General features: G+C 40.4%; 1 protein-coding gene across 1 annotated transcript in view; it reads right to left on the bottom strand.

Moving 5' to 3' along the window:
- Positions 1 to 23,579, bottom strand: part of LOC131675450 (cullin-2-like) — a 673,085-nt gene that overhangs the window by 290,727 nt on the left and 358,779 nt on the right. The window lies entirely within an intron of this gene.

Genomic DNA, 23,579 nt, shown 5'->3' with positions numbered 1-23,579 from the left:
GGTTAGTATTTGATTGAACTGTCTGAAAAGAGTTGCTAATAAACGAGCATGATGACTTATTATACTGTAATTTTGATCATGGCTGTAATGATCAACACAGTCGTTAACATATTGCACAATTAATGCATCAGAGACTGCTATATCTCGTACTTCACCCAAAATCATATTTAAAAATATGAGGTCACTTGCTCTTTTCGTTGCAAGAGGGTGCACATCAGGAATCAATCGTTGGCACATCGGTAGTAAATCTTTTGCATTAAGAGCTCTTACCACATTTTGTAAGTTGCATTTGTGCCTTTTCATTAAATTTCGCCTTATTACTTTGAAACCATCTTTGCATGGTACAAAATCTTCGCCAGTTAAATTTGGCAAATTTGTTTTACATGTTACTGGTAATTTAGTTTTTTCGTTCATACCCATTTTACAATCAGTTGTGTCTTCAGGCCACTTCAATTCACCGGACTCTAATTGCTTACATTTAATAATTCTATATTTATTAAGTCTTCGCCCCACAATCATTTCTTCATCATCTATTTTCATGTAATAATTATAGTAATAATTTCCATAATTAATATGATATTCTACAGTACACTCAAAGACTGTCTTTCTCCTAGATTTAGCTTTTTTAAACTCTTCTTCTCCTGCATGAACTTTGGTCATATGTCGATGTATTTGATCAACAATTTTTTTTTTGCAAAAAATACAATAATGAAATTTTCTTGTACATTTTTTGTCAATGGTAGGTCTATTGACAAAAAAAATTTTAGTCTGAGCTTGTGGAGTTCCAGGTTTGTTTAGATCAGAAACAGTCTCTTTTATATGAATTATATCCTTATTTGACAAAAGAACTATTTGCTTGGCTGTAAAGAAAAATATCTATAATTATAATTTGACACTTTCTATTACATACAAACTAAAGTATTGCACAAAAGTTTTACAGTATTATATTTTTGTTATTATATTATATGTTATTATATTTTTTTAAGTTAATAAAAATTATGAGTTGTTATTATAATGAAAATCCCAAAAAAATTTGTACATTGTCTAAAATAAACAATTTAAATTAAGAAAATACTTACATTTGGTTTTTGATTTTCCAGTAGATGTTGATTTTTGGTCATTCTTAGTTTTATTTGTTAAGTTTTGATTACAATCTCGTTTTTGATTAATAAGATCCTCTTCTATTTGAGTAGTATTTTTCTTTGCAAGATCTATTTCTCCTGTTATCAATCCAACTGAATGTTGATTATTAAAATCCAAGATTTCATTCGTATCAAAATTCAAATCTTCACTTCTATCCATCATATCATTTTGTGACTTTCCATTCTCACCTGGTCCCCAATCTAACATATTTTCATTGTATGAAATCTCTTCGGCATTAAAATCAGCAAACACTTCAAAGTGTTTAAAAACATCTTCACATTTAATAGAGGTAGCTTCCATGTGGGGCAAAAGTATACTTTGATCTATTTGACTTTCATATGAAGTAGGAAAACTACTATTAATTGTTCTATTTGATGAGTGTGTAATATTCAATTTTCTAAAAATGTCATCATTTTTGGAGGACAAAATTGAAGAATTTTCGTCTTCTTCAACATATCTATTATCACTTAATTGTAAATTCTTATTTTGGCTAACGTTTAATTCCTTAGAAATTGTATCTTCTTTATTAAGGCTAATAATAGAATTAGAGAGTATAGTGCTTTTCAGAGAAGCATTTAATTCTATCTCAACTTATGGCAAATTAGCATTTAAGTTTTCTGCTATATTAGAAAAAATAAATTTGTTTTCTGCAACAAGACATTTATAAACGAATTAAATATATTTAAGAATGCTTGACAAATATATAAAAGTAGGTATAAACAGTGCAAGATAAGGACGATAGAAATTAAATACAATAAATATTCATTTATACCATTAAATCCAATGATCTCGCAGTCATTGGGACGTTTTGCATTCATTAATTTAAATGATCCCCAGCCAGGCCTCTTGATCCTTACAAACTTTGCTGCTATAGCAAAGAAGCATCCACCACTTTTTAGCTTTACAAGAGCAGCTTTCGCTGAACTCATTTTCATTAAATCCAATTCCAAAATAACTGTTCTGTAAAAACGATAAAGAAATAATAAAAAGATATCATAAAATATAGAATTAAATATTAAATTTGAATGAGAGGTTATGTGTATGATTATGTCTAAATAAAATCCTTTTAATAAATACAAGATGTATGATTCAAAATAATGTAAATAGTAGCACTAAATTTTTGATAATAATTGAGGCTATATAATTAGGCTTATACTATACAATGATGGAATCGGATAATATAATATAATATATAAATACGGCATCAATTTAGAGAATATTATGGGAATTATCATATCTGTCATACTTACCTTAATATTCGGAATACTTAAAATTCAAAATACAACGTTTATTGATAAAGTTTCATTCACAGAACTATAAAATAATTCTTTTAACCCAAATTTATGATGCTCTTCTACTACAGTATCGTATTAAATATAATAAAGCAAAAGACGCCAACGCGATGGCTTAATCTAGATTGCCATACAAATTAAGGCATTAGCAAATAAAATTATATAAGAAACATGTATTTATATGTAAAAAATCTAAGTGATTACGCACTATGTTAAATAGAAATTATAATCGTAAAAATATTCGTATATATATTTCCTTGATTATATATTTTGTATAATTAATTTATATATTTCTATAAAAATTCTCGTTTCAACACTTATTCAGACATGTCATCGTAGGTATCGATCCACGTTTCTTGATACTTATTCGGACTGTCTTCATAAGTGCCTAATTACGAGGGGGGATCAATAAGTTTTTACAAAAACCCTCAAAATAGGCATTTGTTTCGGTGATGTCTTCTTCATTCAACATGAATCGCTGTCCGGCAAGCCATTTTTTGACGTTAGGAAATAAGAAAAAGGCACTGGGAGCAAAATCAGGCGAATATGGTGCACGGTCAATTAATTCAAACTTTAAATCGTTAATTTTTGCCATCGAAACTGTACACGTGTGAACTCGAACATTGTCCTGAAGAAAGAGGCATTTTTTTTGTTCAAGTGAGGACGTTTTTCTCTGAATTTTTCTTTCAACTAACCTAATAATGACGCATAATATTGTCCAATGATCGGTTGGCCCTTTTCCAAGTAGTCAATATAGATGATTCCATACACATCTCAGAAAACCGTGTTCATAATCTTGCCAGATGATTTAACTGTCTTTGCCTTTTTTGGGGCTGGTTCTCCTGCGGTAATTCGTTGTTTGGACTGTTCTTTGGTTTTAGGAGTGTAGTGGTGTACCAATGTTTCGCGTATAGTTACGAGTCGACGCCAAAAGTCTTCCGGATTACGACGTATACGTGCCAAAAGAGCCTGAGAGGTGACCACGCGGGTTCGTTTGTTTTCAACAGCGAGCAAACGCGGCACCCACCTTGCTGATATTTTTTTAATCCCCAATTTTTCATGCAAGGTTCAACTTTTTTTGCTGTACGGCCGCGTTTAAAATCATTTACCCAGTTATAAACAGTCTTAAATACAGGGGCATACTTGCCATGAACGCCGTTTAACTCAACTGTGATTATTTTGGTGTAAGGCCTTTCAAATGATAATGTTTTATTACTGCTCGAAACTCTGTTTTTTCCATTTTTCAAATAAACCAATAACTTTTTGTCCAAACAACGCTCACAAAAAAACGACTTAATGAATCGAACTGAAACTTTGTACGATATCTAGTTAGTAGTATTGCTTGCCAAAAACATCATAATTTAAGCGTGATGAGCGCCATCTCTTGAATTTTGTAAAGACTTGTTGACCCCCCCCCCCTCCGCGGATGAAGTGAATAACGTAAAACTTATGTAGCCGTCGTCATAAGTGACAAAATGTAAACATAAGTATACCGATCAACATTGCATTTGTTAGCATAACTGCCTATTAACATATACGAGGGTCGTTTGAAAAGTCCGTGCAAAGTCAGAGAGATGGCGCTACTAGTGCGTATCAAAGTTATTTTCAGTTAGTGGCATATCTTGAAAGAGCACACACCAAGTTTCAGTCAGATCGGCCAATTACTTTGAGTTTTACATTCGTTTCAATCAAAGAAATCGAGTGGTTGTAAAAAATGGACGAAAAAGAATTTCGTGTATTGATTAAACATTACTTTTTCAAAGGCAAAACGCCTCGGGAGATTAAACAGAAGCTTGATAAACGTTATGGTGATTGTGAATCTTCGATTAGAATGGTTTATAAGTGGTTTCAAAATTTTCGGAGTGGCCATATGAGCACAAAAGACGCTAAACGTTCTGGACGCCCTGTTGAGGTTACCACTTCAGAAATCATTGATAAAATCCATGATATGGTGATGGCTGACAGAAGAGTGAAGGTGCGTGAGATTGCTAGTACTGTGGGCATCTCGAGCGAACGGGTACATAATATTTTGCACCAACATTTGGGCATAAAAAAGCTCTCCGCTAGATGGGTGCCGCGATTGTTCACGATTGACCAAAAACGAGATCGTGTGAAGTGTTGCAAGAATGGTTTGCAGCTGTTCCTGCAAAATCCGCAAGACTTTAAGCGTCGTTTCATCACTGTAGATGAAACATGGATACATCACTACACTCCTGAGACCAAAGAATAGTCTAAACAATGGGTTACCAAGGGGGAATCTGCTCCGAAAAAGGCGAAAACAATTCCTTCGGCCGGGAAGGTTATGGCGACTGTCTTTTGGGATTTGCAAGGAATAATCTTCATCAACTATCTAGAAAAGGGTAAAACCATTACAGGCAAATATTCATCGTTATTGGATCGTTTGAAAATCGAGTTGCTAGAGAAACGTCCACGATTGCCCCACAAAAAAGTCCTCTTCCACCACGACAATGCGCCAGCTCACGCCTCAGCAGTTATGGCCACAAAACTGATGGAGATAGGGTTCCAACTCGTTTCACATTTCTCCTATTCTCCAGACTTGGCTCCGTCGGACTACTATTTCTTCCCTATTATGAAAAAATGGCTGGCGGGGAAAATATGTTATTCAAACGAGGAGGTGATTGCAGAAACGAATGCCTATTTTACAGACTTGGACAAATCTTATTATTTGGAAGAGATTAACAAACTAGAGCAGCGTTAGATGAAGTGTATAAGCCTGAAAGGAGACTATGTTGACAAATAAAAAAGATTTATTAAAAAAATCAAGCAGTTGTTATTTTTGTACGGACTTTTCAAACGACCCACGTATATATATATATATATATATATATATATATATATATATATATATTGTGACGGTAAAGGTCCGGTTTGCACTACCGTCTCGATGGCGCGGCTGTCTGCGAGGGCAGCACCTAACGGCCCGGGTAAGTCGAAAATGGAAATTTGGTCCGAAATGGGAAGGAACGCGCGCGAAGAGAAAAGCACCAGTGGGAGAGCGCCTTTGATATCGGTAACAACGTGCAAAAGTCCAGCAGCACTAATATGAGAGTTGCGCAGCTACCCGAAAGTCGGGAATAGCGTGTCCGAATCTAGCACCGGCAACGACGTGCGTGCGTGTGAACGCCACAAGAAACGTGAACGTTAAACGGCCGATCGTTCTTTGTTGTTGCTGCGAGTTCGTATGGCTAGCCGAGACGCCATCGAAGGCCAGCCACGAGGTTGCCGACTCCGTCCGACGGAAGCAGCACGACGATAGAGAGAGCCTCGTCTTTAATTCGGAAAAGTGGCAACCTGAGCCACGCGCTGAAGATTATCGGAAAATTGTAGTCAATGTCAAACATCAACTTATTCTCACAAGATCAAGAGATGATTTGAATGCTATTTTAAGTACTCCAGTAGGGAATCCTACTGCTTCAGAAAAATAAAAAATTACTTTAACTAAAGTTGAATGGTTGATGCTATGTGTGATAATTGCCGACAAAGAAAAAATCAAATCACTCAATTAGATTGGACGAGATCGTGCAACTACAATGAGTTATTGTACTTGAGAAATGTATGAGTATCCAAGATTACCTCGTACATCAAAGCATATTCGGAGTGTGACGACTTCCAATCAATTAGAAAAGCATCGCTTTGTTATTTTAGCTTTTTTAACCTAAACGTATAAGTTCAACGAGCCTTAATTCTAGTAATTTTGATCATTGTGACATTAGTAATGTAAAGTTATTTCTCAATTCGCAATGCTATCTATATAGAAATCTCAATTTGAACATCAATCAAAATCAGTATGCTGTTCTCTACGATATGTATGCTAATTTTCAAAATGCCTACTATGGTAAAGAAAACGAGCCGTTACTCAATAAAAATGATTTCATTAATAAAGTACCGCTAATATAGTTATGAACTGCTCCAAATAAAATAAAACATTAAACAGTGCACCAGTCAATGTAAAATAGTTTTCAAGTAGAAGTAGATATGGATATGAATGATAATATTGATAATGTGTAAATATTTGAATATGTACAATGAATTTTCGAATAGTTCTATACCGCCGTATGAAATAAAAGTTAAAGAACAAGGAAAAGTTATTCAAATGAAAATTGATTCAGGTGCAGGAGTATCTCTAATATCTAAATGAGTGTACCGTGAAAATTTATAAATGTTAAATTAGAAAAAAATAAGTAGAATTTTGAAAGATTACAATGGAGAAAAAATGATTTGTGATAAACAAATATGTAGATTTATTTGATGGAAAATTAGGATGTTATATGGTCGAAGAAATTAAGTGAAATTTGAAAAATGATGTAAAGCTTAATTGTATTGTAACGGAGAATCTCGGCTAGGTTGATTTCGTCCATTTAGCTCTCGCCAATGTCCGCGCACCGCGTCTAGCTGAGAGTACATGCGTGTGGCACGCACAATCATACTTCGATTTTGTTTTCGAGGTGCTATGTACGGGCTGAGCTGATGGCTGGAGCGATCAAGATGGCGTGGAAGAGGAAGAGAGAGAAAGAGAGAGAGAGAAAGAGAGCGCTCTAGTTGCGGACCACCGCGAAAATTTGGAAGAGTATCTGCTGGGCTTTAGCAGAGAAAGTGACGCGCGCGAATTTAACCGAAGTCATCGGTTTTCCGGAGTTGTCCTCACGACCTCGTCAACGTTCGTTTTCGGAGACATGCCCGGTGCGCGGATGAGAATTAGAGTGTTGCGGCTGAGTCGCGCCCAGCCGTGTTCCGAAGGATACCAGACACCGGTGCGTCTGGGTAACCGGCGAGATGTGCGGGTGCACGCGTGAGCGGACTTCGTCGCTGCTGCAGACACTGAGCGACCAAAGGGCAACGGGAACAACGGCAACTGCAGCGGAAGCAACAACAACAACGAACATAATAACAGATTCAGGCAACAATCTTAGTAGAGCGAACGAGAGGACGAGCGAGAGAAAATACAGCAGCGATAATAACACCAGCGAGGCGGTCAGCGAGAAGGAGCGCACCAGTGACGTCAGAGAGGCTGAAAGTGGAGGTCGGTGCCGTCTTCTCTCTTATCTCTCCCTCTTGCATGTTTGGGTGCCAGCTGATGGGTGGGTAGTGTGGCAGATCTGCCGGCTACCCCATTGACGAAATAACGGCCGAAATTGTTTATCGGGCATTTACTGTATTAATTAGCTTGAAAAAGAGAATCGGCAGGCAGACTAGCCACCGATTCACATTCGCGCTCGCGTTTGTTATTGTGCCGCTCGTAGTATATCGGCGCAAGATTGCCGTCTTGTCGTTGATTGTTAACAATTAAAGGATTTGTGTGTTAATCCAGTATTGTGTTTATTCGCCGCTGTATCACTCTTCATCCGGACTTCGAATCCGTGCGTTTAACGTGGTTTCGCTTGACGCATTATTCAGTCGTGGGAATGTCTTTTGCTTCCCCAATCCCCAAATAAATAATTTGTGCGGATGACTGGGAGCTATCCGAACGGAACCGACCGATTGAACCGTTATAGTATTTTAAGTACCATTTGCATTTAAAAAAATCTATTGATGAAAAGTTAGATAGAAAAGTTAGATTAAAAGTTGAAAATATTAAGAAGTTAGTTCTAAATAATAAATACGTTACTCCGTTGGTACCAGTTTTGAAATCAAATAAAAAATTATGATTATGTCCAAATTATAAATTAACAATTAACAAACATTTGAAAAACGTTAAACATTCTATTCTTAAAATAGAGGGTAATTTTGATATAATAAATTAGAAGAAGGGCAAAAATTTAGAAAATTAGATATGAGTAATGCATATAAATGAAGCAGTCAAACTATTAGGTTGGAGTATTTATCACATGTTTTAAACAGATTATGTTTTGGTGTAGAAATATTTCAGAAAACTATTAAAAAAACGTTACAAGAATATAAGAAGTAGAAAATTTTATTGGTGATATTATTATTACTGACAAAACTAAAGAAAAGCATTGAAAAAGTATGAAAAAGTTTTCAAACGACTACAATAAGCAAGATTAAATTGAATTAAACTGAATTAATTGTAGATAAAGTTACATACTCGTACTTATACATATTATTAACAACAATGTTTCACACATAGAACTAAATAAAATAAAAGTTATTATACAACTGTTAAGACCAGTGAATATAGATCAAGTGAGAGCTTATTCTATTATATTACATATAATATATGTAATTTGCTAGAGCGTGCGAGAGGAATTACTAAGTGCAACACGATGGTTATGCCGTTACCTTGCGCTTCAAGCCCACACTCGCGAATTGTGCAGCAACCAATTAAAGGTTGAAATAAGAACTCCGTATTTTTCTTGATAAGAAGGTTAAGACACTTAATGCCTAGTATATACATGCATCGCGTACTTGGGAATGTAAGCGCGGAACTTATTATCTACGTGGCCGAATCGACATTGGGTCAGCTCGATCATGACGTGCAGCCTTGTTGACGAACAGAACCGGAAAGAGAAGGAAAGTTACTAATAAAGTTACTTTTTAAATATAAGGTGACTACTTAATTGATATATTACACCTAGCATTACGCAACTAGCCCTTTCCCTTCTACACGGACTCTCCCCCTGAAATAATTCTTCCTCACCTTTTTTCTTGCAGAGACAAACATTCATTCAAAATCGCAGCCGTTGCATAAATGAATTTCTTAATTTCGTTGCCAACCGTAAAATGTGTAGATAAATATAAATATTTACAGAAGTATATTATAAATTAATATGATGTATTAATTGAATTCGGTTATAAGTCAAACAAAATTAGTGAGACTTCAACAATTGTATAATTGGAATAATTTAATTGCAATTTTTAAGAATTGTAGAATATTTTGTCGTTTTAACCGTCAGTTAAAAAAGTTGAGAATACGTGTTTATGCTTTTAAAACTTTTTAGAACAATTTTAAATCACTATCACTATTGAAGTGAGGATTTTATAAAATTCCTCAAAAAGGATTTTTAGATATACCGTTCACAAAAAGTATAGATAATAATTTTTTTCTTTACATTTTAACACTATTCAAAAAAACATAAAAAATTAGAGCGGAATAAATACCTTCCAATGTTTAATACTTTTTTCAAAGTTGGAGATTCCTAATATGTCGTTGTGAACTTGAATGGGTGTGAACTGTTTGAACATTCGGACAGTGTTACTGAATTATAGTAATATATCGGTTAAACTGCTTAAATGTACAAAAATTGTTCAAAATATGTATTGTAACGTCCTATCTCAGAGATATTTTCTTATTTTCACTGAATTACTGCAACCCGATAAACTCGTCAATCTGTTGACATCAATTAGCATATTAAACGGCGCCACCTCATATATTATATGATTATCTTAGTACCAGAGTCAAATTTCATGACCATATAAGGAGTGTGACGTCACCTACTTATAGACATAGTAGTTTTTATTGTTTTATTAAAATATGTTAATCAAGAGTAATTTTGCTGAAATAAAGCATTTTTTATATAGATTTTAGGGCATAGATTTAGATTATAATAATTTTAATTGCGCTTAACTACTAAATTATAATAAATTTTATTATGCAAATGTAACGGCGGCTCGACATAAAAAGAGGCCAGGAAAAAACGGGCCACACACTTAATTCGTAAATTAGGATGATAAATTGCGTACAGCAAAGAAAAGAAAATTTTCTCCGTGAACGACAATTTTTGTCTCACGCATCTGGCAATTTTTGGATGTTTGAAAATGCATCATAATAATTAGAGCGAGTTTAGAACCGCGCCATCCAGAGTAGTCAGATTGCGAACATCTTTGGAAAATAGAAATCTGCAGCACACATGTGCATCCTATCCATAATACCATTAGTTTATTTTAATTAATTTATTCTCAATTTTATTAATTTCTTTTAAATTAAGGGAAGCACATTTGCTTGCAGATCTCTTAAACATATGCGAGACTAATCTATTATAAGTAGTATTCAAGTAATTAATAAGGATTATTTTGATTAATAGTTTTTGTTTATTGCTTGAATAGCTGTAATTTTATATATAAATTATAACGAATTTAATTCATTCGTTATGTCTCCCTCTTCCCACACATGCATATACATAATTCTTATACTTATACTATATCCAGATTCATATTATATTATACAGCAGCCTGCAGCAGCCGACAACGCCGAAGTATAAGGTAAGAGAGAGAGCGCGCTATGTCTATTAACGAGCCTATAGGCAGAGAGAGTCGCGTTCGTGTGTATGTGTGTGTGGTCGCGCTGCCGAAAAGCGTGACGAAAGAGTGGGGACGCCTCGGAGGTGAATTGACTGACGGACGTAACGCGGGCAACACGTGTTTTGGGGCGCGCGCTGAATAGGTTTTTTTTTGCTTCGGCCGTTGCCGTTGTTCAGCGATCCTTCGTCTTTTTTTTTCTTGCGTACTCGGACTTTCGATCTGGCGTTGCCTTAACTTATTCGCGAGTGCGTGCAGTGGTGCGGCATTTTCACAAGACAGTGTGTGTGTGCAAGGACATAACGCTAGGTAGCCCCACACTTCGTCACCACTGCAACCGGCGTCCGGGAACGCTGTTCAGCGAGCGAGCGTCTATTGTACGGAGGGCCTGGCCATCGTCGCCTCATTGTAAGTACCGACTCGTTTAGCTCTCTCTTGCTTGCTTGCTCGCTTCTCTCTCTCTTTACCGATTTACTACTCTGTACGCTTTCTCTTTGATGCTTTATATAAATTATTCTTATCCTTCTTATTCCCTGCGTTTCTTTGACTTTGTACCCGACTCTCACCTCCATTCCTTGGCGAATTCTCTGCGCTCGTCACTACTTTTCGTGTTTTTCAGTCACTGCTACCTGCGACGCTCTACGCGGGCCACGAGGCTACTTGATATCGTGGCTGGTTAAAAGGCTTGGTCACACCAGTGCCAGTGGCCTGGTGGCATTAGTTATTAATTAAGCCGAGCTGTCAACTAATCCATCCTCTCGAATGTAACGGCGGGTCAGCCAAAACCCCGTTATATTGGCGCCCAACCTCTGATTTAGCAATTTTTCTTCGTGTGGCAGATAGTGCGACGAGAGGAAATCTTCGTGAGCGCGGACGTTTTTCGAGAATTCCAGCGCCTATGGAATACGAAACTCGGCGCGGACAACAACAACGTGCGCGCCTTACCCCCTTTTGTTTACGCGCGAGGGTCAGGCCGCGCAAAGTAGTATATACGCAGCGAAGTATACGCCGCGCTATACTTATAAGCTCCGAGCTTGGCCTTGAGGCATTTAGAAACAAAATTTTATATACTGAAAATTTCAGTTGTACGTCCTCAAGGCTTGGTCGAATTACGAGTAGAGTACGATAATCGACTCTACCGAATTCCGTTCGCCGGCCAGTTAATTCATGCGGCGTGCGCACGGTTATGTGTGTACATATATATATATATATATGCATATACACACATAACAAGTATAGTTTGTAAGTTGCAGCGCTCAGCTTTTACAATTTTTTTTAGAATTTTTTTTCTTCTTTTTAAAAGTAACTTGTTGCCATTTTCTTTTTTTTTTCCTCTCCTTCGTTCTCTATTTTTGTTGTTGTTACGGGTGCGTTTAAGTATAAAATTTTCCTGCGCGTTAGTTTTTCGTGTTACACTGACTGTACCGTGTAGTCTAGTTGTCTCATAGAATCCACGTTATTTTGGCATTGCCTTTTTCGTTCCTTCTCTTTTTTTTTCTTCTTTCTTCTTCTATTTTGTTTTATTGTTGCAAATAGCATAGCTCTATTCTATAATAATGGCTTCCAATTGGTCGCTGAGCGAATTAACAATATTTAAAGAACAAATTGACGAAAAAATTTGCAACTGGATAAAAGACCTTTCTAGTACAGACGTGGATTGTATGCTAACTCAGCTGGAACTACACACGAACGGTACACTATTCGAACGCGCGAACCGCTTGTATCGTAGATTGAACGGCGATTATACTGCAGAAGATTTTGTAGCGATTGAAAACCAAGACAAAAATATGGCGTACGAAAGACGCGAAGACCTCACCCGTATATTCTTCGAGTCAGAGGCCCTGCCAAAAGAAGTTCGCGCAGACTTGCGCGCGGCCATGGAGGCAGATGAACTTCTCGAGTCTTTTGAAAATTCAAAGTTCGAGACGGGCAATAGCGCTCGAAAGAATATTCAGACGAGTTCGCCGACAGGCACACAAGATAATATGTCACTTACGTTAGGCGCGGATGCGACGCGCAACGTAACAGATACAATTCAGCAACAAGAATCAACGATACCATAGACTATCGGCCTGTATGAGCGCGACGTTTCGGCCGACCCGGAAATCGCAACATCACACGGCGCGCAAAAAGTGATTTTTATGACAGGCGCGCCGGCTTCGACATATGTGTCGACTTACACACATGCAACGACGACAGCAACAACCGAACACAGCAAGACAGTACGAATAGGCTTGCCAAACGGTGCAGTAGAATATGTCTCCCCGGCCATTGCGCGCGAGTTAAACAGAACTTGGCGAAAATAAGCTGAGGCCAAGAGGCATATAGAAGCTCAGGATATAGAAAGAGAGAATTTAAAGGCGCTGACCACTTACTACAAAAATTTAGCCGCCGGGTTACAAGCTAACCTGGTCACGCTACAAAAAGAAAAAGAGAGTGAAGTTGCACTCAATAAAGAGCTGCAAGAGCAGTTAAAACAAGTAGTGGCCACAACCCGACAACAAGCTGCAGAGCAGGCTAGATTAGACGCTAACCAAAATAAAAATATTCAGTTCGCGGATACATTCGAATTAAATTATTACGATGTATCAAACCAGCTCGACGGCTCGGAGAGATATAACATGCCGTTGTCTCTCGATCCTCAAGCGCCGATTTTTCATTCGACGACTAAACCTTCATCGGCGACTGCATCACAGCCGTCGCCAAACTTTTCGTCGGCCCCTTCTAGCGTCCCTGGGCCTTCTTACGCAAGCTCGCTCACTCCCGCAAGCTCGTGCTGGGGGAGGGGGGACTTACCCAGCGCTACATCAGTGCCGCCGACACAGCAAGGGCCAAGAGGCACGCCTGCTAATGGCACAGAGGTCACGACATTTAACTCTTCGTCTCGCTTTCTTCCTAGCAAACATCTAGGAAAAACAGTCAGAGGATGGAAAATTAAATTTTCCGGAGGCGAAGGCCTTAGTATTGAGAAGTTCTTAGAGAGGATTGAGGACAACAAACGATTAGATAAAGTAGCGGACGAGGAGTTACTCAATTCTATGACCCCTTTATTTGAGAAGTCAGCTCTCTTTTGGTACCGTGCCATGAGGCCTGCGTGGTCCACGATTTCAAGGGAGCGGCTATCGTCGCTTACAGCAAGTCCAAGAGAAATAAAAGGACTATGACAGTGGAGGCTCACTTGCGCACACAAGGCACCGATGAGCCTGTACTGGAATACGCAGTCTCGCTACTCACCATACTAAGAAGGATGGATCCGCCTTGGGACATTCGGGATCAAATCAATCTCATTATTGACAATATGCTTCCTCCACTCAAGAAGAAGTTAAAATACTTCAGGGACAATCTCACTGATGTGCAGCTGCTACTGACCCGAGCCCAAGAGGCCGAAGACGATGAACAGGGACAGTGGAAGCCACCGCCTGCGGCAGACCAAAGTATGTGGCCCGAAGCGGCTTATAAGCCATGGACCAAATCTGCTAAGGCTAAGCCAGTGAATCTGTCGTCTTTGAACGACAAGGCTTCCCCAGCTCACGAAGCCGAGCTGGAGAAGCTAATGTCAAAATTTTTTGATAAGAAAGCCACGGAATTTGGCCTCGATAGGCCTCCGACCTCCTCGGCAAATTACAAGAACTCTGGTGAAAAATCAGAGGCGGCGACAAAGAAATCGCGGAATGGTTCAAATGGTAACTCTTCTCGAGGCAATTACCGCGGCCGTGGCCGAGGTGGCTGGGGAGGCGAGGGACGATCATCGGGCAGCCATGCTCTGAAGGTCGCCCCTAAATCAGATAAAAATAAAAATAAGGAATCTGGTCCTGACGCCGACAAGGTTTTCTGCTGGGAGTGCAGTTGGCCAGGCTACACCAAGTTTACTTGGTACACTGTCCCGAATGCTCGCCCAAGCAGACAAACCAAAAAGAACCAAAAAACGCCAGCGGGAGCCAGTAAGTGAGGTCCAGACGGCTCCCCCTATCACCCGGACCTTTGAAGTCAGTGGCATGACAGGAGTAGTGCAGGCGCTGTGCGACACGGTGGGCGACCCAGTGCTAGCCCCGGTTAGCCCTTCCGACGTGCAGCCAGCCAGCGATGGAGGTACTGTCTCAAGCGCCCTGATCGATAAGTCACCTAGGTGGTGGCTGACAGTAAATGTTGGCGATTATAAGTTTAGAGGTCTCTGGGATACCGGAGCTTCCCGTACTGTCCTCGGCCTGAGTGCCATTTCGATGGCTGCAGCCTTAAATAGGCGGGTACATCGGTACGTGGGCCCTGGGGCAATAGCGGTAGATGGTCATTACGTGCCTTGTTGGTGGCGTAAAGTTGCCCTTCACGATCGGAGGGGTGACTCATATTATCAATGCTCTCATTCTAAAAGAAGTCGACACAGAGTGCACCCTTGGCGCCGACTTCAAACGCGCCTTTTCGGCTTATTTGTGTCCAAAAACAAATAAGTTGATATTTGATGGCTGCGAAGAAGGCGTGCCCGCAGTTCTCTCGTAGGAGAAATCTGAGGAGGCAATGGCCTTAGCTTCGCTGGGGATCGAAGATCTCACGGATGAGCAGAGAGCAGAGATAGAAAAAGTCATGCACGAGTTGCTCCCGGAGCCCTCCTGTGAACAGTTAGTCTGCACAGGATGGATCGCGCATGACATAGACCTCACCAGCACGCGCCCTATAAAACAAAAGTACTACCCAGTATCTAAGAAAATAGAGGACGAGATGCACGATCAAGTGCACAAAATGTTAAGGATGGGAATCATCCGGAAATCCACGAGCGAGTGGTCAAGTCCAGTCGTTATGACTCTAAAGCCCGATGGCTCGTATCGATTCTGCATTGACTACAGAAAAGTCAATGCAGTGTCAAAAATTTCGGCCTACCCTTTGCTCTTTATGGATGTTATTTTGCGTAAAATCCAACACGCAAAGTACATCAGCGCTCTAGACTGTTCTGGAGCCGTTTGGCAAAGACCTCTCACGGAGAGGTCGGTACCGATTATGGCCTTCACGGTTCCTGGCATGGGCCTGTTTGAGTTCGTGCGAATGCCATATGGCTTGGCCGGTGGCCCTGCCACTTTTCAAATGCCGACCATGTGAAGTGGCTCACGTTGATTTTAAAAAGACTCAACGAGGCAGGCCTTACGATAAATCGTAAGAAGTCAAAGATTTGCATGTCCGAGATTCGCTATCTCGGCGTGCTAGTTAATCGTGACGGCTGTCGCCCTGATCCTGAAAGGGTGCAGCCCATTTTAGACTACCCTGCGCCGAGGAATTTGCGACATTTACGTCGTTTTCTTGGCATGACCTCTTGGTATCGCAAATTCCTAGGAGATTTTGCGACCTTGGCCGAGCCTCTTACTTCACTTACCTGAAAAGATTCTATTTATATGTGGACTGACGAGCACTGGGCGGCTTTCGAACAAGTAAAAGCCTTACTTGCATCGGCACCCGTTTTGGCCAGGCCCGATTTCAACGCGCCGTTCATCGTGGAGTGCGACGCCAGTGATACCGGCCTTGGCAGTGTTCTTTTCCAGAAAATTGGCGGAGAAGAACGTCCTCTTTGTTTTGCTAGTCGTGTCCTCACAGCCACTGAACGAAAGCTATCGGTGACGGAACGTGAATGCCTCGCAGTTATTTGGGCGATAGAAAAATTTCGACCATATATTGAAGGCTATCACTTCACCGTCGTGATCGATCACCATAGCCTCGTCTGGCTGCAAAATTTGAGAAGCTCAAATGGCAAGCTAGGCCGATGGTCGTTGCGCCTGCAGGCCTACGACTTTGACATCGTGCATCGAAAGGGCAAAGACAATGTCGTCCCTGATGCACTGTCTCGTATGTACGAGACCAACGAGGACGTCGAAGCTTCCCTCGCCTCCATCAATGTCGACGAGCCCACTAAAGATAAGTGGTATTTGCACAAGTTCTGCACAAGTTCAAGCAAGTAGCCGACGAGCCGCGGGCTCATCCCTATTGGAAAATCGTCGGCAGCCGCTTGTTTGTTTACCGGCCGGACCCTATCGTCGACGACTTGATGAGCCACGACGAGGAAGCGTGGAAGTTAGTGCTTCCGCGGGAACAGCGCGAGCAAGTTTTCGCGGAATGCCATGATGAGCCTACGGCCGGGCATCTCGGCCGCTATAAGACTCACCAAAGGGCAGTGCTTCGCTATTATTGGCCGGCCCTTTACAAAGACGTTGCACATTTCGTACGCAACTGTCAAGTTTGCCAGCAAATGAAAGTTGAGCAAAAGCCGCCCGTTGGACTTATGGGCAAACATATTGTCACCCGTCCATGGGAGGTTGTCTGCGGCGATCTGATGGGCCCTTTCCCTCGTTCGCCTCAAGGCCATGAACATCTATTGATTTTCATGGATGTTTTCACTAGGTGGATAGAATGCATCCCGGTGCGTAAGGCGAATGCCAAGACAATTAAAAAAGAAATTAACCATCGTATTTTCTTACGTTTCGGGATTCCGGAACGATTCCTGTTTGACAATGGCACGCCTTTTAAAAACACGATGGTTGATTCGTTTTTAGGGGATCATGGAGCTGTCCATGGAACCTGCGCTCCGTATTCACCAAAATCAAACCCGACAGAGCGGGTCAATCGTACAGTCAAAACCATGATTGCTGCATTCATCGAGAATCACACTTGATGGGATGAGCTGATTGACGAGCACGCATTTGCTTATAACACGGCCATCCATGAAGCTACACGCTCTAGCCCGGCTTTTCTTAACTACGGGCGGCACCCAGAGCCGCCAAGTAATGCTGGACGCGCGGAGGAGCGCGCAGCTGTCGAACAGCTCGAGGCTGCCGCTCGAGCCGACTGGCACTCCCGCATGAGCAAACTCGACGATTTTCGAGCAAACGCGCTCGAAAACTAAGACTGCTCAAGCCAGGCAGGAGAAGTACTATAACCAGAAACATCGCGACATCGATTATGGCGTGGGCGATGAAGTATGGGCGAGAAATCGCGTGCTCTCTTCTGCTGCCACGGCCATAGCTGCTAAGCTTTGTCCTAAATATGCAGGGCCTTTTGTTGTAACGACTCGCCTCGGCTGCTGCCCGTAGTGCCCGCCGAGTGAGGCTAGCCGCCGAGCAGGCCGAGTGCCTGGCATTTCAGGACGTTCTGAACTTCACAGAACATCCTGACGCACGCGTCAGAGCCTGCGCCTCCTCGGGTTTTATCAGGAAGGTCGAAAGAGAATTAGAGAAGAAGGCCTTCTTGGCAGTGGCAGCCACTCGATGGGCAGAGGCAAGGAGGGCCCGAGATGAGAGCGCTCGCCTTGCGGCCGAACAGGAGCAAAAGCGTCAAGAGCTTTTGGCCCTTCAAGAGAGGATCGAGGTCCTCAACCTACAGGCCTCGGCCTTACTAGGCGCCCCTGGTCCTTCTGGCACTGCCTTGATCAGAGTTCGCCCCTCCATTGACTAGCGACCGACGGTCGGCTCGGCCTCACAGAGGATCGCCCGCCCTTCTGGCTCTGCCCCGAATGCAGCAGGATCAGCTGCTCAGAGCAACGGACCATGGACCAAGAAGCAGCGCCTGGAAGCGGCCAGGGCGGCCCAAGACGACCGCCGGACGTACTGCGCGGCCAATGGAAACCTGGTTCCACAGTACTTCGCCATGCTGTATCGTTTCGAGGAACAGCCTTGCGGCAAATTCGAAGGCCCAACTCCCACAAAATACGGAGTACGCTTCTGCTCCGGATGTAATCTGACTCCAGTGTCGAGGTCGGACAACTGCCCGAATTTCTTTCAACATTGGAAATTCGAGCAGGGCCTGGAGCAGAAGTGCGATTACTCCGCCGAGCTAGGGCCTCGAGGCGCTCCTCGCTAAGGCCACTCCACCGCCGTCTTCTCTCTGTCGTCAAGAAGGAAGAAAGAAGATTGCGTCTTCGGCGCCTAGATTTTGACACGGCCCTGCCTCAATCAAAAGAAGAAGGAGAAGATTGCGCTTTTTGCGCTCGTTTTTGTTTATGGCCGTGCCTATTTAGTTCCTTTTCTTTTGTGTTTTGCACTCTTATGTTTTTCCCCGCGCCGTTGCGCGTATAAACTATACTTTAGTTTAAAATTGCTCTTGTAAAAAGAGAGAGAGAGAGAGAGCAACATATTTATGTACTAATTTTTTTTATTTTTCTATAGACTTTATAAAATAAAATGTTATTTTTCTTCACAATTGGAGTTTCCCCTTTTTCTCTTTACTTTTCGAGTTGGTACCGCTCCCGCTACCAACGTCTGAGGGAGGGGCATATAACGAATTTAACTCATTCGTTATGTCTCTCTCTTCCCACACATGCATATACATAATTCTTATACTTATACTATATCCAGATTCATATTATATTATACAGCAGCCTGCAGCAGCCGATAACGCCGAAGTATAAGGTAAGAGAGAGAGCGCGCTATGTCTATTAACGAGCCTATAGGCAGAGAGAGTCGCGTTCGCGTGTATGTGTGTGTGGTCGCGCTGCCGAAAAGCGTGACGAAAGAGTGGGGACGCCTCGGAGGTGAATTGACTGACGGACGTAACGCGGGCAACACGTGTTTTGGGGCGCGCGCTGAATAGGTTTTTTTTTGCTTCGGTCGTTGCCGTTGTTCAGCGATCCTTCGTCTTTTTTTTTCTTGCGTACTCGGACTTTCGATCTGGCGTTGCCTTAACTTATTCGCGAGTGCGTGCAGTGGTGCGGCATTTTCACAAGACAGTGTGTGTGTGCAAGGACATAACGCTAGGTAGCCCCACACTTCGTCACCACTGCAACCGGCGTCCGGGAACGCTGTTCAGCGAGCGAGCGTTTATTGTACGGAGGGCCTGGCCATCGTCGCCTCATTGTAAGTACCGACTCGTTTAGCTCTCTCTTGCTTGCTTGCTCGCTTCTCTCTCTCTTTACCGATTTACTACTCTGTACGCTTTCTCTTTGATGCTTTATATAAATTATTCTTATCCTTCTTATTCCCTGCGTTTCTTTGACTTTGTGCCCGACTTTCACCTCCATTCCTTGGCGAATTCTCTGCGCTCGTCACTACTTTTCGCGTTTTTCAGTCACTGCTACCTGCGACGCTATACGCGGGCCACGAGGCTACTTGATATCGTGGCTGGTTAAAAGGCTTGGCCACACCGGTGCCAGTGCACTAACCTGGTGGCATTAGTTATTTATTAAGCCGAGCTGTCAACTAATCCATACTCTCGAATGTAACGGCGGGTCAGCCAAAACCCCGTTATAAAATATAAATGTAGAAATATATAAATAATTCGTTATATATTTCCGTATTAATTAAGATTTTTACTGCGAATTTTATATGTTTAATCGATGAATACATTCAACTTTGCGTTAGAAAATTTAAGAATGGCTTGAACGAAAGTTAATAATTATATTCATTATAATTAACTCTGATTTTGCAGTATTTCTTATGGGTTTTTGATAATTACTTAATAGTTAAAACTAATAAAATCTTGTTTGTTTTCAGATGAATATAATTCTTAACTTTTGGTCTGTACTTTAGTTTTATTATAGATTAAATAATATTTTTGTAAAATTAAAGTACCACACACACAATTGCATTTAGATAAAATTAATTTAAATAATTAAAGATGAAAATAGTACATAGAGGCCCATCTGTGTGAAGAGGGCCCAAAACACTTTAATAAGGCTACTCTCGCACACTCCGCCCCCGGCCAATTAGAGTTCGAATTTCGCTTACGCTTGAGACACTCCCCAAATTTTCCAACCAATTAAATCAGGAAAATTTGAGTTCTTCCTGCCCAAAAATGACAAGGAATTTAGAATGGGAGTCTCTTGCGAAAAACATAAAAGGAAGCTCTTGAAGAAAATTATGCAGTTTTTTCCAGTTCGTTCAGTGTTTTTTCCAATTCGCTCAGTTCGTTAAGTTTTTTAGTTCGATCAAGTTCTTCCAGTTCGTTCAAGCTGTTCAGCCTATTCAGCTCAATATTTTATAGAAAGAACCTCCGTGTGTGTGGGAAAATAAATACGAAAAGTAAGTAAAAGAATATAAATAAAAAACTTAAACTCTAATTTCTTTCGGTTAATTTCTCTCTAATTTTTAGTTCATTTCTTTCCTTATTCTTTCCTTTCCTAGTTTCCCGTACGGTTTTTCTTTTTTTAGATAGTTACACTCGATTGCCAAGCGTGTGGTCGGGTGCATATTAGATAGGCTCCCTTTATGTTATTTTATTGCCAAGAGTGTGGTAAAATAACGCGTATTACTATATTACTAAGCGTGTGGTATGGTAAAGCTTCAATCCTCCGCCGCCGAAAAGAGAATTTCCCGCGATAGTGGCAACACACGTCCCGGTTATTGTCCGAAAGGATAGACCAAAAAGTGCGCCTGAGAATTGTCTCGTCAACCGACGTTACACAAAGTTAATTTGTTTGTTACATTGTAAATATTAATTATTAAAAAAATGCGGAAACTCTAAATTCATGATGATTATCTAAATAACATGATTAAGAAGTTATTTCATTGATAACAGCTTAGTTATTATTGTTATCAATAAATAAATAATTAATAATTTATTTAAACATACAATTGTATATAGATCGGAAGTGTTAATAATAACGACAACTTTATAATTTGTTGATCTTAATTAATTAATTTAGTATTTGCATTATAAGATTTTACGAAAAATCGTTACAAATAAGAAAATTTATTATAATTCAAATGTTACTAACTAATTCAAGTAATTCTCATTAGGAATTACCTCTATTAGTGATAAACTATTAATCTATGTAAAATTTTATCTTTGTTTTATTTTAATATTGCGCTATCACATTAACTAACTTTATTAGTTAATATAACTCAAATGATTTATATCTACTTCTGTAAAGTTTACACGATTTAAAATTTCATTATTACTGTTTATTCACTTGTAAATTTGAAAAAATGATTTCGCACAATTGCGTAAACAACTCGAAGAGAGCTGTCATGCAAAAATAGACGGGAAAATCTGTGTATAAATACGCTGATTTTTGCACAGGCTAGCATTCACTCCTAGCCTTGTAAAGTGAGCGCATGAAATTGAATAAACTAGACTAATACCTAAGTTCTTTCTCTCAAATGATTAACTGAGCAAACCCTATCTTTCCTATTGTAATTTATGTTCGACTCATAGAACACTTTGCGCTATGAGAAACTTGGGCTAAATTACATCCTTTTATAAGAAAGACTTAAGTTCTGCTTATGGGATAGTTCGCACCATAAGAAACTAGGAAAAGTCTATCTTTCCTTAAAATCTAACTCATATAATTATAGATATTCATTTATTATTTTATTTCAAAGTTAATATTTAAAAGCATTTTTGAAAATTGAAACAAATTCTTACTCATTAACGCGACAGACCACGAGAGTACGAACAATAATATAAATAAAAGGTGATACGAACCACTGAAAAAAGTTTCATGTGCTTTGTTCTCAAATACATTGCAAGCCTCCGTCGCTGATTAGCACTGATGGAGCATAAATAGAGCGACGTTACATAAAAAAAAAGGTGATACGAACGTCACAGTATTAAAATAAATTTTAATAAATTTTGGAAATTTCAATCCTTTCTCCTACAACTCCTTTTGTATTGTTGATAACGTTTCTGACTTCATTTTTATCTATTATTATCTCACATTATAGGGAATCGTACTGATGATTTAATAACTTATTTTACAGACATTATCTATTAAGACTTTGAATTTGCAATATGAGATCTATTGCTGAGAGATAATTAATACGGCTGCAATAAGAATTCACTTAACATTTTTTATATAAATGATTATATGGGAATTTTACATTCCCATAAAATGAAGAATTTTATTACAAATTATATTCACGATTATATACAAAGTATTGAAAATTTATTTTGTGACGGAGCCTTGGTTGAGATGGCCGGTCCTGTCTGGCTCGCTCTGCCTCCTGCGATTCGCTCCTTCGCTGTGGCCATGGCGAACGTGATAAGGCCAAGGACCATTACCGATATCCGCAACGCTTTATTTCAGGACCAATACCTGTGGCTGTTATCGTTAGTGGAAGCCAATTGGGAGCGAGAGTAGCAGCGTCGAAAAGACAGAGACAAGATATGTCACGTAAAATGAGAGAACGAGCGCGAGCAACCCGCGGCGATCCGCTCGAGCCGACACGCGCGCGGCGGGAAGAGAGAGTAGAGTTTGGGCTGGGTTTTCGATCGAGAGGGCCGACAGCACGCATATTAGAAAGAAGAGTCTTCAGCATCCAGAATCATCGATTGCAGAGCAACAAGATCTAGGAACGTGGACGATGCTGGGCATAGAATGGCGAGGAAAGATTATAGTCCAGGGCACGGGGACTTCGAGCCAGCCTGATTATCGACCTGCCAGCAACTGCAGCATCAGTTCAGACATCAGCCTTCTTCAGGTCAGGTCGTCTCTCTCTCTCTCTCTCTCTCCCTCTCCTTTTATTCGCGAGTATGTGATGCGACGGCGAAGTGCTCGCGATCATCGCTACTTTTGTACGAGTTAGTGGTACAAATATAATCTAAGATGATTAAGAGTCATTACTGTATGCACCCGTCCTATCGAGCTAACACCCAGTCCGCCAACTTCGTGACGTGGCCCAACATCACATTTGCAGTGGACTGAATGAGTGTCCCGCGCCTTTCCCTTAAAAATAATTCGTAACACGGCGCTTGGGCACTAGCCTAGCGTGTGGCTAGTGGAAAGAATCGAATACGATTCTTTCCCTCACGCGTTTAATAAATCATAATGTTTCAATTTTATGTCATAAAATTCTAGCAATTCTGCGTTGTTTTTTTTAATTATATTCATGATTTCCTTCATCATTAACATTAGATATTATTCACACATAGGTGTAAAACATTTTGGGTGAAAAAAACGTGATTAACTTTTCAAATAAAGCAGTTCAAATAATTCGATTAATAATTAATAATGTGATCATA

The sequence above is a fragment of the Phymastichus coffea genome, unplaced genomic scaffold (assembly GCF_024137745.1).
Source record: "Phymastichus coffea isolate CEN01 unplaced genomic scaffold, Cenicafe_Pcof_1.1 PCOF00021, whole genome shotgun sequence".
NCBI classification, from domain to species: domain Eukaryota; kingdom Metazoa; phylum Arthropoda; class Insecta; order Hymenoptera; family Eulophidae; genus Phymastichus; species Phymastichus coffea.
The sequence above is the reverse complement of the archived record's forward strand: the minus strand, read 5'-3'. Positions and strand labels throughout refer to the sequence as shown.